General features: G+C 45.5%; 1 protein-coding gene across 3 annotated transcripts in view; it reads right to left on the bottom strand.

Moving 5' to 3' along the window:
• The window catches only part of grh (grainy head), a 142,094-nt gene that overhangs the window by 97,517 nt on the left and 28,288 nt on the right, over positions 1-16,289 (bottom strand). The gene's annotated exons all lie outside the window — the stretch shown is intronic.

The following is a 16,289-nucleotide window of genomic DNA, read 5'->3' as shown; positions in this document are numbered from 1 at the left end:
TCCACGGGTATTTCTGCCCACCCTCGTGGTAATGCGCCGTAATGTTGTGAAATGTCACCATGCAAGCATATATATATATATATATATATATATATATATATATATATATATATATATATATATATCTATATATATATATATATATATATATATATATATATATATATATATATATATATATATATATATATATATATATATGTGTGTGTGTGTGTGTGTGTGTGTGTGTGTGTGTGTGTGTGTGTGTGTGTGTATTCCGGTTGTTCCCACGTGAACATGTGTCCTTTGGAAGGGAGAGGCTGCAGCTCGGATTCTGTAGTACAATTGCGGATTTCTGCCCGCGATTTAGCAGGTCGCTGATAGTCAGCGACTGTTGTCATGCAGTCGACAATAAACTCATAAATTAAAGACCTCTTAACATAGCCTGAGTATTTCCTTTCTATTTTTGTCTCTCTTAAGCATAACATTTTTCTCGTTTATTTTCTGTGTACTTTTTACAGAAGAGCCTTCGAAGCGGTATGATATGCTATAGCTTGCTCTCCTGATAAACTTTTTTTTTTCTTTCGTATGAATCCACTGCACGAGCGCGTCTATAGAATCGCGTTGCTTTTAATTAATATATGACTGTTTAGTTAATTGCACCTACTCCATCACAACTACAGCTTCCGCACCTTAAATGCTAATCGCATTAGGCTATATACCAGCAGACAGACATACGAGTTGGGCTTCCGCTGTCATTCTGCCTTTCCACGTGGGCGGCATATATGCGAGAAATACTTAAAGGAAATAAAAAGAAAGGAATTCGGGCTTTTCGCCCTCTTCAGCGACATGAAACTTGTGACATATGTAAATAGTTTGCCCGCAAAGCGCGCGCCGCCCCACCTGGGGGAGCTACGAAAATACTTCCGAGCATAGCCATGCATAGCCGAGCGAACCAACCCACTCCTCCAAGGAAGAGAGTGAGCGCCCTTTGCAACACCCGCTTGTATAACAAGAATGTTTCAGCGTGCCTCGAGAGGATCCGGAGTTACGCGTTTTAAAGCCGCTCATCGGAGGCATTTCTTTACATAGCGAATCCCAGGTGTTAGCCACATGAGAACCGTACAGCCGTTAGATACGCCATGAAACAAACGGGGCAAACACTTCCTGCTACCTTGTGTTTTTGCATTCCTTTTCTCAAGATGACAGCACAAAAAGAACAGGTGCCGGGATGGAACCGCGGTTCAGTAGCCAACACTTCGGCATATATATATATATATATATATATATATATATATATATATATATATATATATATATATATATATATATATATATATATATATATATATATATATATATGAGTAATCAAGTTTAGTAACGAGCCCAAAGGTGTGGACACTCACTATTTTTAATCCTGGTTTCCAAATCCTTACAAGGCATGTAAGAACAGAACCGCTTAGACATATGCTGTCGCATAACAGAGACAGAAATATTATTGTCTCGATCGCGAGTGTTCGACGAGCGTCAGATCAAACAAACCGCAAACCCTTGCTCAGGCAGTCACGTATTGGCGTTCTGCCCCGGCAGACGGGTCCCCCTCTCCCACAAGGCAAGAACCGAAGAACAGCCAGTTTCGGTGCACCTTTTCTTTTTTGCTTTTAGCTTGACTTTTATATTATTGTTTTTCTTTGGCCGTGAGTGCACGGGCGCACTTGCATCCTGAGTTGCCGTTTGCACCCCTGCGGCGGTGGAGGAGAGACACTCTGGAAAGCCAGAGCTGTTTGCCTAGACCAACTTCGGAAGGGTAAAAGAGCGGGGGAAGGGGGTGGTGGGATAGTCGTCTTCGTCGTACACATCGAGAAGCAGCGAAGAGAGAGAAGAAAAAAAAAAGGGGGGTGGGGAGGACGATCAAGAAGAAGAGCCTCCAGGTCGCACCCCCTTCAACATAGCCTTCGCCCCAGGGGGTGTTCTTCGGCGGTCAACGCTCTTGAACGCCTCTTCGTGCACTGCCGCGCTGTTCCTTCCCCCGTCCTCTCTTCTCTCCTTTCTCAAAATACCCCTGCGTCTTCTTGCACTGTCCACGCTCTCTCCCTCTCTTCACTTCTTCCGATACCTTCCCGCTTCTCCGTCGTTCACTCGCTGTTGCTGCTGCCATCGCATATCCATCGACGGGCTGCTGGTTGCACGAAGGCTGTCGGTTTGGCCAGGCTCAGTCGCCGCGTACGAAGAGAGGGCGCTGGCGTTTCGTTCGCTGTTCTTGGTTCGCTTTTACGCTCTTCTTTTTGCTTTGCATAATGACGTAGAACGCTGGGAAAGCGTAATAATTAAGAGACCATGCACACGCGCTGACTCTAACCGCTTTGGGCTTGCAGTTTTGCATGCCCCACCAGCCGCAATCGAGCCCAAATTTATGGCACAACTTTTAACTATATATAAGGCTACGGTTGGATATCATGGCAAACTTATTAAGCACATGGGAACGACCCAGGTCTCCGATGCGTAGCGCAAATTTGCTTTTAAAGTGTTCCCCGCACCGAATACGGTTTGCGTTTTGGTCAGGGAATTGCCATATTGAAGGACAATTTTGTGGACATATCTATTGAAATAGCTCAATCACCAGATGCTTTGCAAAATTTTACCCCTGAACGTCAGCTCTGTGAGGGCGCGTCTTCCTCGCGCTTATATAGGATTAAGACAATTAGGATCACGGACTTTCGGGCCCGGCGGACGTTTAACCCATCAACAGCGAGTGACTGCCATAAAAAATCGATGGGGCTTGTTTTGTTTTTTTTTTTTTTAATTAATAAAAAGAATAGAACCCTGTCGCAAGAGCTATAGGGCCCTCGGATATATCGATTGTTTTCGTGAAGCCATAAAATTTGTAAAAAGTTATGTTCAAAAACTCTTTCCCAGAAAATTCTTGGAATTCCTGAGAATGAAAATGTGAGAGGGAAGGACGGAAAGTCGCTCGTCGTACAGAGGCCAATTTTGTATCGATTTTGTATCGAATTGGTGCTCGCAGTGTTCTGACTGCTTTTGCAAGGTCAATCAAATGATTCTGCATATACACTGTAAGACGCATTCTCATAGTGTGTGCCCTTGATACATGCACAAGATGGCTTGGGCTTACAGACGGGGTTAGTCTGTAGTCAATGCCATGCTTGCAAAAAATATTGTGGAAAAATACTACTGCGTAAAGAAGTGCAAATGAAGACAATATACGCGCGCCCCTTTGGCCACGTTCAGATGCATAGGAGCCACGCGCCCAGTTTCATTCTGTTCAGTCAGAGCACAAAAGTAGGGCCCGATGAGCGAGGCGAGGACTTTTCATTCTCTAGGCGTATTATTAAACTAGTGCACCCTTTCGACGCTTCTGTGTGAGACATTCGATTAACTGGTGGCGTTTATGAGCTTCCACACAAGGGGGGCACTTCAGCCTTTTCGTGTCCACAAAAAATGCGAGGCTGTCGTCCCGAAAATTCGGTTGGCGAACAAGCCTCAAATGAGAAGAACCTGATTTATAGATTTTCGGAACATAAGGCATGCACACACGCTGCAGCCGTGGAGCTGGTATACGGTTATATTTTTCCTCGCTAACTCGACCTCTCTGCTGCAGGATTAGAAATCCAGCCGGATATAACGGGCAGATTACAAGCGCGCTTTCAACGTGATGCAAAGTTATAGCATGATAGCGCAATCGGTCAAGCTTAATGTATACAAGGTAGATGTCGAATGTTGCTTCATTTCTTGTATACACTATATACACGCTTTTGACCTCAATAATTACATTCTCCGTTCCTCAATGCGGAAAAGACATTGTCAGCCGACCTTTCTGTAATGTATGCGTGTCGAAGCTGTGAAGGAGCGCGAATGAGTCTCACGTCACAGTGACGTCACGGTGGTGGTCACGGCGCATGCGAAATAACCTTGCTGCTCGACTCGGTCGCAATTGGCCCTCATTGGGAAGAAAGTCGCCAAGGATGGAAGGTCATCGCGAAATGTTTGGAGGAATTTACTGCACGCCGTCTTGCAGAAAAAAAGTGCGAGCCGGTCGCGACATCTGATCAGGATTTTTATGCACACGCATGCTCAGCTGGTATATATACCCTACAGGCCGCTGCGGAAACGTCTGGTTGCGGCAAACTCCCGAAGTACAGCGCCAGACTGCTTGCGAACCAACACTTGTCTTTTTGCTTCTTTGCTTCCCTTACCGTCCTTCAATAAACCCAGTTGATAGACAGCGCTTGTTTCATCCTTGCCCCGCCTTTATTGCGCTGTTCCCCAGTATAACAAGCTCGAAATCGAAATTGCGAGAAGTAGTATACTCTATCAACTGGCTTAGCTAACAAGCTAGCTAATAGTCTAATTATTAATAGTATAACTATAGCTAAACAATCTAACTGGAAGAATGCACTTGTCCGCTGACAGATGAGCAGAAAATTACGCAATGAAAGCTCACAGTGAACAAGTTATACAAAGCTTGGACCAGTTGGTGATGCGCTTTAAGCGTTATAACACGAAACAATGCTAAACGAGGGCGCTTGAAACGGCTGCTGCGTTTCGATGCAGGCGAAACCGAGAGGCGTCCGTCTGCACTTTCACTCCCACTTTCCTCCCTTCCATTACTGCGCGGTTTAATTAAGTGTCCACAGAAACAAGTGCGACGGACACTAAGCCAATTTATTATTCATTTAAGAAGAGGATCAAGCCTGTATGGATGGGACCTGCAAAATCGATTTCAGAGTTTCAACGAAAGTTGTGCGTCACGACTCACAAGGCGTTCTGTCAGCGTCTCAAGTGTCGTCGTCTGAACCGAACGAGTCAAGGCCACAAAGCGCGACCACGTCACGTTAGGAAACGACGGGCCCACGAATGCGTGCAACCGGCGGTGAAAGTGTACGCGGAGCGGTTCCGATGAGTCCCTCTTGCTGTGTGGAATGGGGGATCAAAAAAGAGACGAGAGAGGGGATGGGGGGAGTTACGGTTTAGAAAGGAAGAAAGGGAACACGGGCACAGTTGGCCTGGGGTCCTTGAGGGACGTCGTACCCCGCTGAGAAAAGCTTGGGCCATTTGCGGTTTCTGCGGGCGCCTCTCCAGACGTGGCTACATGGAGTTGCGCCGCTTGCTTAGCCGGAGGCGAGGGGAAAAAAAAAAAAAAAAAAGAAGGAGGCGCGCTTTGCAAACGAGGAGCATAGGGATGGGTATCTCACGTGAGGCTGTTGCAGTGTTGGGGTGTGTCTGTACGTGCGTGCGAATTCGGAACCCGTCAGGAGCGCCAGCTGTGAGATGGGTTGCGCCCCACGCTGTGACGGCGAAAGAACGAAAAAAAAAAAAAAAACTTTCTTGCCACGGCCGAACGAGCACGTCAGTGTCTCATCTGGGAAAGAACAACGCCTGAAAGCTTCGAGGGGATTCTTCCTTTTTTTTTTTTTTTTTTTTTTTTTTAGCCATGCCATGCCATAAGTGTAAAAAGGCTTCGAGACATGCGAGCCTGAATGCGTTCCTGCAGCAGATTTATATTTTCTTGCCTCGATTCCCTTACGCGTTCTTCGCTCCCTCTGTCGCTTTTTTACACATAAGACGACTAGTCGGTTCCATGCAGTTCCCATTTGCTGAGTGCGGCACAGTATGCACCGTGAGTTCTGCCTTTTTTTGTTTCAAATTCAGGAATGCCATCTGACACGCGTTGTCTTCATCTGCCGTTTATTCGAAATCAGGGCGAGGGGGTTTTTACCGGGAGTCCTCTCCGTTTACTTTCCGCAGAAAACATTCGGCCTGAAAGTGCAGCTGCTTCGGATGTCGACGGGGAGAGAGGGGCACACGGATTACTTCACGTGCCCTCAACGGCACCTGTACTTTTCTCGCGGTTCACAGTTTAAACTTCCATGAAGTCAAACAAAGAAAAGGAACCGAGTGATACGCAGTGAAAACTCCGGGACATTGGATCGCAAAAAGAAATCCGAAGTAGATTGATGCCTTTGATGAGGCAGCGAGGATGCTCCAACAACGCGCTGCTTAAGATCACGATGGAGCTAAACAAAAGGAAGCATAAATAATGAAGCATTGGAGTCCTCGAGCGGGGTTTTGTTTTGCGCAGTGTATATATGCTTCAACAGCGCGCTCCTGCAAAAAGCCACCCGCCTGTGAATGGGTAGGTCGTATCAGGCTGTTACCACTCTTTCATGCACGCTGTTGCTGGTCCAAGCAAGTCCATACAAACGCTCCTCACAATCCGCCTCACCGCTTCAAAAAGAAACTGAGCCAAGTCAAACCAGGGACTTTTTTTTTTTTTTTTTTTCAGGGAAAGGAGGAGCCAGGACTAAAAGCTGTGGAAACAGCTTGACGGGGCCCTGGCCCCCTTACAATAATTGGCAGGACAACAGAGAGGAGGCAAGTTAGTCTACAACCTGTACAACAAATCTATACATAAAATTGTATGTAATATAATTTTTGTACTTAACAAAATAAGACACTCAATTCAACACAAAGTAAAAAAATAGAAACAGGGAACATCCTTCAGTTCACAGTTCTGAAGTAAAACAACACAAGGTAAGAACGCCTGAAACAATATTTGGATCATTACAGGTGCTCACGGCAAAAAAGGTTAACTTGGCGATTACTTTCCTTAACTGGATCAAATCCAGCAGCATCTAATTTTAGTTAATAATCTCGGTACAGTGTAGCATAACGACTGAGTGTAAGAATACGTACATGGCATTTGAAGAATATTGTTTTCTTTATGTGGCGTTTTTCCCTCTCGGATATTTTCTTTCAACTTTGCAAAAGCTATACTAACACTGTCATTTGATTTGTATAAATATTTATAAGTTAATATGATCCTGTAATCAAAGAAGGAGAACACTGACAGAACATTACACTTCCGAAAAAGTTCTTTGGATGGATGGTAATAAGGCACGACAGCAACTATACCGTAATGCTCTTTTCTGCAAGAAATGTAATCTAGATAGGTTGGTTATCCCTGTGGTACTCCAAACTAAGCTATAGTATCGCAATAGTGACAGCACTAGCGTATTATATAACAAGAGTTTTATTTTAGGAGGCAGCATTCATCTCAGTCTGGCAATGGCGCCAACTGCAACCTTAGATTGTACATAATCTGCGTGGTCGTTCCATGTAGGGTGCCTTGAAAATATTACTCCGAGTACTTTGACAGAGCGAACAATTTCAACTGCTTCTGTCCCTAAGCGTATGCTTATGTCATATGATATAGTTCCTTTCCTTTAGGCGTGTATAACACCCCTTTTGTCTTCCCAGTATTTATTTTTAAGTGATCTGCTCTGGACCCATAAGTTCAAGTCCTGAAGTGCCATATTTGTGCTTTCCTCTACATCGGCCTCAGTGCTGCCGGTTACAAAAATTGTAGTATTGTCCGCATAGGAATTAAAGGTTACATCCATTGTACAGTGCGCTATATCATTATTGTAAATAAGGAATAATTACAGTGGTCCGAGTTTACTACCCTGTGGTACGCCGACATGAACTGATTGTAATGAGGATTAAATATTATTTATTTCAACATATTGTGATCTATTGCTAAGATAAGATTTAAGTATAGCGCATGGGGTATTCCACGAATGCCATATCTGTAGAATTTAAAAAGAACAATAGTGTGGTTGACAAGATGAAATGCTTTCGAAAAATCAACATAAATGCCCAGCACAAGCCCCGCCGGGGTGGTGCAGTGGTAAGACGCCCGACTACTGTGCCGGAGTTCCCGGGTTCGAACCCGACCGCGGCGGCTGCGTTTCGATGGAGGCGAAACGAAGTGGCGTCCGTGTGCTGTGCGATGTCAGCGCACGTTAAAGATCCCCAGGTGGTCGAAATTACTCCGTAGCCCTCCACTACGGCTCTTCTTTCTCTCTTTCCACTTTCATTCCCACCTTCCTCCCTGCCCTTACGGCGCGGTTCGGGTGTCCACAGAGCAAGTGTGACAGTTACTGCGCCTTTCCCTTCCTGTGAACCAATTTTTTTTTTTTTAATGCCCAGCACAATATCTGTCTTGCTTCATGATTTCCTTCTGTGTTAAGAGGGCCGTTTCGATTGATCTATGCTTCCTGAAGCCGTGCTGGTAGTTAAGAAGAAGATTATGACGGGACAGAAACGATAAAGTCCTGATGTGCAATATTATTTTGAAAATACCGGTAATATTGAGATTGTGCGATAGTTGGTAAAAAGTATCTGATCTCCAGATTTGAACACAGGGACTATACGCGTGCAGTCTGCATTGCCTCCGGAAGTACCCTTGTAGATAAGATTAGGTTATATAGGTGATAACGGGTCAAATAGTGTCAAGCACTTATTCCACAGGAAGCACCAGCATGCCACACACGTCCTCGGATTTACTATTCTTAATAGCCCTGGTACAGAAGGATATTTCCGCACAGCCAGTTGGAGAGAGAAACAGCGAATCGCTTATTTCGGAGCGAGAAAAGTTCTGCTCCCCATGTATCGTTCTCGACACTCATTGCCTTGCTGCACAAAAAAGCTGTTTAAAGCGAAACGGGCGGCCATTTAGCCGCATTCCTTCGTCTATAAACGTGTCGGGTATGATCCCTTGTGCACCAGACTGCAACAGCGAGTTTATTTTCCGCCAAAGTTCATCGGAACGTTATAGTACTATCAGAAAATAGATCTGCAAAATACGCGTTCCTTGCGGCGCGTATTCTTGATGTAAGCTTGTTTCGGTATTCCTTAAAATCAGAGAGAGCGAGTATGTCTTTGTCTTTTACAAACTTTGCATACAGGGCATGTTTATGCTTCATGTTTAGGTCAGGGGGACGCTCAAGCTTCGCCGTATACGAGTAGAAGCCTTTAACTCTGCCTCTTTTTTCCGCACATTTTTTAAGATATTTTTTTTTCCATATGTAGGTTTTTGGGAAAGGAATACGCTGTTCCTGTCTCACATTTTGGCGATCACCCACAGTTACGTTTTTTCATGGGAGGAAGCATCACGAGTGACGGCAGGTTTATATATATATATATATATATATATATATATATATATATATATATATATATATATATATATATATATATATATATATATATATATATATATATATATATATATATATATATATATATATATAATATATATATATATATATATATATATATATATATATATATATATATATATATATATATATATATATATATATATATATATAGGAGGCACTCGCTAAAGGAACGACCCCCCTTTTATTCTTCCTGCAACAGCGTAATTCCGGAAGTGTAGACACTGAGGACGTTCGACGGAGGTCGCATATCTTTCCTACATGTCATCATCCTCCCTCCCCTCACTGCTGCGGCTTGCATCAGTCATCCAGCTTGTTACCACCTTTTCTATTGGCGTGCGGTCGTGCGGTGAGTGTATATGTGAGGGGGGGGGGGGGGGATAGGACAAATGGATATACTATCAACCCAACAGAAACTAAGTAAGAACGCGACCACTGGGGGCGAGGGCAATGGGATTGAGGGTAAGGAGGGAACTGGAAAACGCCACGACGTCCACTAGAGCGACAGCGAAACGCGGCAGCAGCTACCTCTTGCCCACTCTTTCCACTCCTAGCCAAACGCTTGAGGCATGTCACCTTGACAAGGGCAGCTGTCTCTCGCCACGTCGCCGTAGCTGCCGCAAAGTATGCATATATATATATATATATATATATATATATATATATATATATATATATATATATATATATATATATATATATATATATGTACATGCATTATATGTCCAACAACAACAACAACACGCTCTCTCCTCCTCAAGCGGAATGCGCACTATAAGTCATTCGGCCGCTTCCTTCTCTCCGCAGCCTTCTTTTCGACAACGTGTGGGGCGCGCATCCATCAACGGCGCCGATCTTCGCAACAAAATAACGGAAGCGCCTTCTCTCCATCCTTATTTTCCCGTCCACGTATTCTTTTCCTTCCTTGTTGACGTCGACCTTGTTCCGTTTCGAAGGGGCAATTTGGAAGCCGCGTCGGGCCAATCGCTGCTCGCGGGATTGGTTGGCAGCGTCGTATATAAACGTCACCGTCACTCGTTCGGAAGACATGCCGAAGTGGAGTGTGATGAAAACGAGCATACAATCCCAGCCTTTCGCCTCGGTAAAGCATGGCGGGGAATCGGCCAATCTATTCCCCCTTGGTACCGTGTTATATATTCGTTGCTTTCTTAGCGTCGCAGGGCAGCCACAATAGAGGAGACACGCGCTCTGTACGAGCGACTGAGGTTCGAACAAATTGTAATTGCGGAAGTATATATATATGATATCCGTGGCTCTGCCGAAGCAGGCAGGCATGCCACTTGCGCGTAGAAGTTCATTTTCTTTCAAGGGCCGCGTGCTCGAAGATGTGGTTTTCCACGACGATTGACTGCAGCGCCATGGGCCGCGAGACTGATGTGACGATTCAGTTGATGCCATTAAATTCTGTCATGATTTCTTTTTGCCTCGTCCTCGTCGGGATGGATTCTACCGTGATCGATTTCTCTCTCCGTCTCAGAGGACGCGTGAATCTCTTCAATTCGTGGACACGAGGTGTTCGAATCAGGGCACAATGGTCGCATATGTTCATAGCAGTTCATATTTCAACGGCTGCGATAGTACATTTCAGTGCATCTTCACTTATACTATACCGTCACAATTGTAGTGACCATCATCATCATCGAGATCATCATCTGCCTAATGATGCTTTAAAGGAGGCTATGTCACTGCTTACAAATAGCCTTTGCAATGCCTCTTACAACATGATTGACCTCTATTATAGTAAGCTGCGGACGCCTTACTTCGCAAGCTTATGCATCCACAGACTCTTAGGAGGAATGCTTTGTCACCCCGATTAGTGGCTGCAAAATACACGCATGCACCCGTATACTAAGGGCAATGCTTCTTAACCGGCAACGATGAATTATACACGAACCTCTCTGATCACGATATGCATGGGTCTTATAGCTTAAGGCATGCGGTATATGATGCGCCGGAAGAGAGCAGCGCACACTGTATGGACAGGTCGTGCGATTGGCCAGTCAGTGACAGAGTAAATTAAATGTAACCAGGCACTGCCGCCAGTGCATCCACCATTCCGGAGACCATTAATCGCTGTGATGCACGGTCGGTCTGTTGCGCGCTCATGGTTGGCGCACTCCAGTAATTATTCTCTTATTTGCAGTGTTTCCGCGCGTTGCAGGCGGATTAATGGCGCGGTCGCGCTGTGACGAATGAGACAAGCCCCAATTGTATCCATGAAGGACAAGAAAAATAGTTGTCATTGCCGTACATGACTCGCTGCGTCGAGGGCAGGAATGCGGCTGGCACGAAACCATCGTGGGAAAGGATCCACGTATAAAGAAAGGTTGTGTATCAACCTCACATTAATTTTCGTCCGTCTGTGTCCCGTAGACACTGAAGTGTCTCTCCCATCTCTTCAAATTAAAAAAAAAAATCCCAGTATCACTTTAGAACCTCGCGGGAGAGCGCAGGCAGCGATACGCGGATCATTGCAAGTCTATTAGAATTTTTGTTGTTTACCTTTTTTCTTTCTTTGGTTTCTGGCGTCTATAAGAACGCATATAAGAACACTGAAAACAAGGCTTATAACATTCAACTTTCAGTGTCTTCACCAATATATATATATATATATATATATATATATATATATATATATATATATATATATATATATATATATATAGGGTAAATGAGGGTGCTCGTTATGATACATGAAGGAAAGAAGCCAACAGTCGGCGAGGCCAAGGAAAGCGTTGGGGATGGTACTTTATGTCTTTTTTTTTAATCTTTACTTGGATAATCACAGAAATTAGTAATGTAATCTGTTTAGGGGAAAGATAATTAGACACAAAGTAGAAGAAAAAACAACGTGCCGATGGTGGGATCCGAACCCACGACCTCCGAATAACGCGTCCGGTGCTCTTCCAACTGTTAACGCTGGCGGTAACAAAGGACGTCCCACGTCCGCCGCTATGGCTGAGGGTGGCGCTGGTGAACACTCTCAAGGTTCGTATACAGAAAACATAAATACCCAAGAAAGTAGCAGGGGGGACAGCGGCCGATGTAGCTCAGTTGGAAGAGCACCGCACGCGTTATTCGGAGGTCGTGGGTTCGGATCCCACCATCGGCACGTTGTTTTTTCTTCTACTTTGTGTCTAATTATCTTTCCCCCAAACAGATTACATTACTAATTTCTGTGATTATCCAAGTAAAATTAAAAAAAAGACATAAAGTACCATCCCCAACGCTTTCCTTGGCCTCGCCGACTGTTGGCTTCTTTCCTTCATATATATATATATATATATATATATATATATATATATATATATATATATATATATATATATATATATATATATATATATATATATATAGAGTTGTACTGGACTCAGTTATAATCGCGATAACGTCTCCATGCATCGGTTTACGTCAATACATGCCGCGCTGACTCCATAATTCGTCCAGCTATAGTGTAAATTAGGCTCATTGGCACAAGCATTCGTATCGTGCACTGTGGACACACTGTGCTGGGTCCCCAGTTCGTCCGCGTAGCGACGATTTCGAAAGGGATACAAGCTCTCCCCGAGACTGCAACGATCGCGGTTTCTCTGTGCGGAGATATTATCGCCGAAACCATTGAAGTTAGCCAAGATGCCCTTCGACCGAATCGCCCTTGTGGTATTAAAATCAGTTCGCCATCGTCTTCACTTAATTCAATTAAAGTTTCGCGCCTTTCGCTCGTAACGTCTAGCGCCACGTGTGAGCTTCAGCAGTTCTGCAAGGTTTTAATAAGATTTGGCTTCGTTTTACGAGTTTTAATGTAATTTCGACCACGCGGATTGTGAAGTTAGTTGAAAGGTCTTCAGCCGCGAAGGCCGAGGAGGAGCCCGACGCTCTTATTTTCAACAGAGTCCGGGCCTCTCGCGGCTTGCAGCTGTATCACGATAGACGGGGGTGCACAGCCAATCTCCCGCGGTGTTAATACCGGGGAGACTCCTGGCCCCTTTTCCACTCTTCCAAGCCGCTAACGACACCAAAACTACCGGTGCAAGCGTGAGAGCGCGAAACAGCGCGTTATCCCGAAAAAAAAAAATTAAATAAAAAAAAATAATAATCTTACAAGGGCATGCATCATGCAGCCATTGGACAGGGGAAGAAGTCGTCTCATGGGTGCAGTTGATACCTTTATTTTCTGCGACCGGGCAACAGTTTCAGTCGGGGTTTTGTCGAACACGCGTCGATAAGCGACCACCGTGACAAGTGGGCTTTAGGTAAGAGGAAGCGTATATCCGCGATGGGCATGAAGCGAGTGAGCTTCGGGCCACAAATCAAAATTATGAGCTGCCACTTGAGGGCACTGGTGGTAATCATCATCAACTGCATGACGGCGATCAAAGGACGGAAACTGAATACATACCGCGTCGCGCCTTTCCTTTACTGGCCTCAATGACGTCATCGACCTTGACAGAAAGAAAAAAAAAAAAAAAAAAGAAGAGCTCGCTGGCTCTCCGCGTTACACTAAGGTATACGTAAGCGCGTTGTAAAGGCACAAAAGAAATTGAGAAGAAAAAAAACAACAACACTCGTTTCTTGGAAATTAGTATACAGAAAAGAACGGTACTTTTTATCGCTCAGAATACAGGGTAGGCCTGCCTATATAGACCCCCCCCCCCCTTTATTTTTCTTTTTTTTTTTCTTTTAATCCGATTGGCAGCTCGAAGGGGGCTCGTCGGCGTTGCAAAACGAAAGAAAAAAGCTGGCACCCTTCCACGGGATTGCACAGAACGCGTCGCCTCAATGGCAGACCGCGTGATGCTTCGGCTTATATAGGCAGTGCGTATTCGACGGTCAGTTCCGTTCTGTAAAAGAATCACGTGCTTTTCTGTTCCTTAATTGTTTCGTTCTTTTTCTGTGGAACCAGACAGACCCTCTTCTACGGCAGCTACGTCTTACACCCTTTGCGGACCAGGTAGGTGGAGGGGGGAAGGTGACCTGAATAGCGATACACTACACTCGCAGGCATTTCGCTCTGCCCTGGGATTCGTGTTTCTCTTTCCCTGGCGTCGTTGTGTTCGCTTCGGAGTTGACGCGTTAACCACCGCCCGCGCGCGTTCGGACGCCGCCGCGCGGCAATTGAAACCCTTGCGCACTCGCACGATGCCAAGACGCCGCCTTTTCTCTCGTTCCCGGCGAGAAAGAAGAACAAGAAAAGTGGGTAGAGAAAAGGGAACCTATCCGAAATAAAGAGGAGAAAAGAAAAGGGAGCCGTTGTTATTGTTGCTGGCAAAGGATCGGCTCGGTTGCGAACAGCGCAGTGTGGACGCGTGGATAGCGGGCAGCGTGCGGTTCCTTTGGGAGCGCTCTCTTCGTGGCAGGGGACCGAGAGAAGCTGTTATTTCGTCCGCAACACAGGCGCCCGTGCGGCCGCCCAAGTGACTGACACACCGACCGACATGTGAGGCACAGATCAAGGGAAATAAGTAGAGGGTCGCTAGAGACCGCCCCGCAAGGCCGCCGCTTTCAGCGAGAACGGCGGAGAAGACTACGCGTGTCACCGACTGAGGCGCATACATATGCCAGAAAGTAAAAGCGCAGAAGCAAAGCAACGGTGGTGAAGGATCTCTTTTCTTTCTTTTTTTCAATTTTTGGTTCCGAACTTGGCGAAAACCGAGGGGACTCGTAGAAATGTGAACGCCGTCAACGGGGCTTGGCATTCTCATTTCTCTTATTTTCTCCGTCGCCTGGGTGCGTGCACCGCATGCACCGCGTGCTGCCTTCGTCTGTTGAGTCTCTATGGAGTATAGATGGGTCCAGCGGAGTTGTTCGCCAGTTGCGCACAACAACCCCTTGCCGCATGCACCCGACGATTTGGGCCATGTACTTACTATATCTGCCTCCTGGCATGGGTGGAGCTCACATCACTGTGTCACATCGCTATCGGCGACCTGTGTTACTTGTACACGCGTCAGTATACAAAGTAACCTACAGTGGCGCGCCTTGAAATAAGACTCTTTCCCACTTGCAGAATGCGTGCCTGAAGTCGCACAGCGTATTAACGCGCGATTAGGGACGCCCGGTTCACCATTTAACAGTACCAAAGAAACAAGTACACAACCCCTGCATCTCTTACGTGAAGCTATACACGGTTTCAGCAAACAAAGGAAATAAAGGACCGAGGTTCAAATATGTGTTAAAATCGTGTTAATGCGGTATACATGCGGCCTTTTACCCAGTCCAATCGTACGGCCGCATTTTGGTAAGAGAAGTCGTAGAGACGTCGTTACTAAGTGAGGTTTGAGTAGCCGTTGGAGGATCGGTTATGTAGCCAGCACGTCTGCTGGTCGTTAACGTGAAGCCAGTCGCTGTGTGTAAATATATGCGTACGCTCGATCACTAATAGTTACAATGGCATAATATTCGTTCCTCGGAGTATACGTCGACAAATTACACAACCTAACGGCTTGTCCACGTATATACAACGCTGATAGCAACGACGCACGCATTATAAGATGCACAGGAGGAGATCCTTGCTCCGCGGCAAATGTGGCTTTTCTGATCTTCGCCCTCAATATTATAGGCAAGCTATTTATGGGCAATAGTATTCGGTCGTGTTTTAATGCATATATTTTCATGTAGGAGACTGATGTAAATTGTCGTAGTACATTACAGGCATTTCGCGCATTCTTCCACTTTAACGTTGTCTGTAAGGTTGCTTTCAAGACTGGGTCAAGATTCGGGAAGTTGACGTAGTATATGCATGTGTCGACTAAAATTTAATTTGCCGTTCGTTGGCAAGCAGCGCTTAATATTGGAGCTTCAAACATGCGGACGCCCACACGAAGGCAGCTGACCTGCGCTTCTGGTATACGTCAGCTCTGCTCAAACTGCACCTCCAATCGCAGTATAACCGCAGCGCGAAAATGAGTTACAGAATCTACGCCATAAAAACTAACACGATTCACATTGGAAATATCTCAAAAGCAGAAACGATAGCGCGGACTCAGACCGCAGCGGTGGAGTGTTTTCTTTCCTTTTTTTTTTTTTTTAAGCCAAGAAATGTGCCCAGTTTTAAGACACCGTTTCGGAAGGGACACTTTCAGGACCCGAATACGCGGGCCGCAGTCATGCATGGTCCGAAACCGTCGTGTGTATATAGCCCAGCTCAGCGATTGAAAAACCAGCTGCTGGCTAGCCGTGCTCAAGACGGCAGCGTCAGCAGCACTGGCGGCTTGTCGCGCGTGGCCCGGGCGACGGCAACGACCTGCT

Source organism: Amblyomma maculatum, chromosome 9 (assembly GCF_055883805.1).
Source record: "Amblyomma maculatum isolate TAMU_Amacu chromosome 9, ASM5588380v1, whole genome shotgun sequence".
In the NCBI taxonomy this organism is placed as follows: Eukaryota; Metazoa; Arthropoda; class Arachnida; order Ixodida; family Ixodidae; genus Amblyomma; species Amblyomma maculatum.
This window is presented reverse-complemented; position numbering and strand designations above follow the sequence as displayed.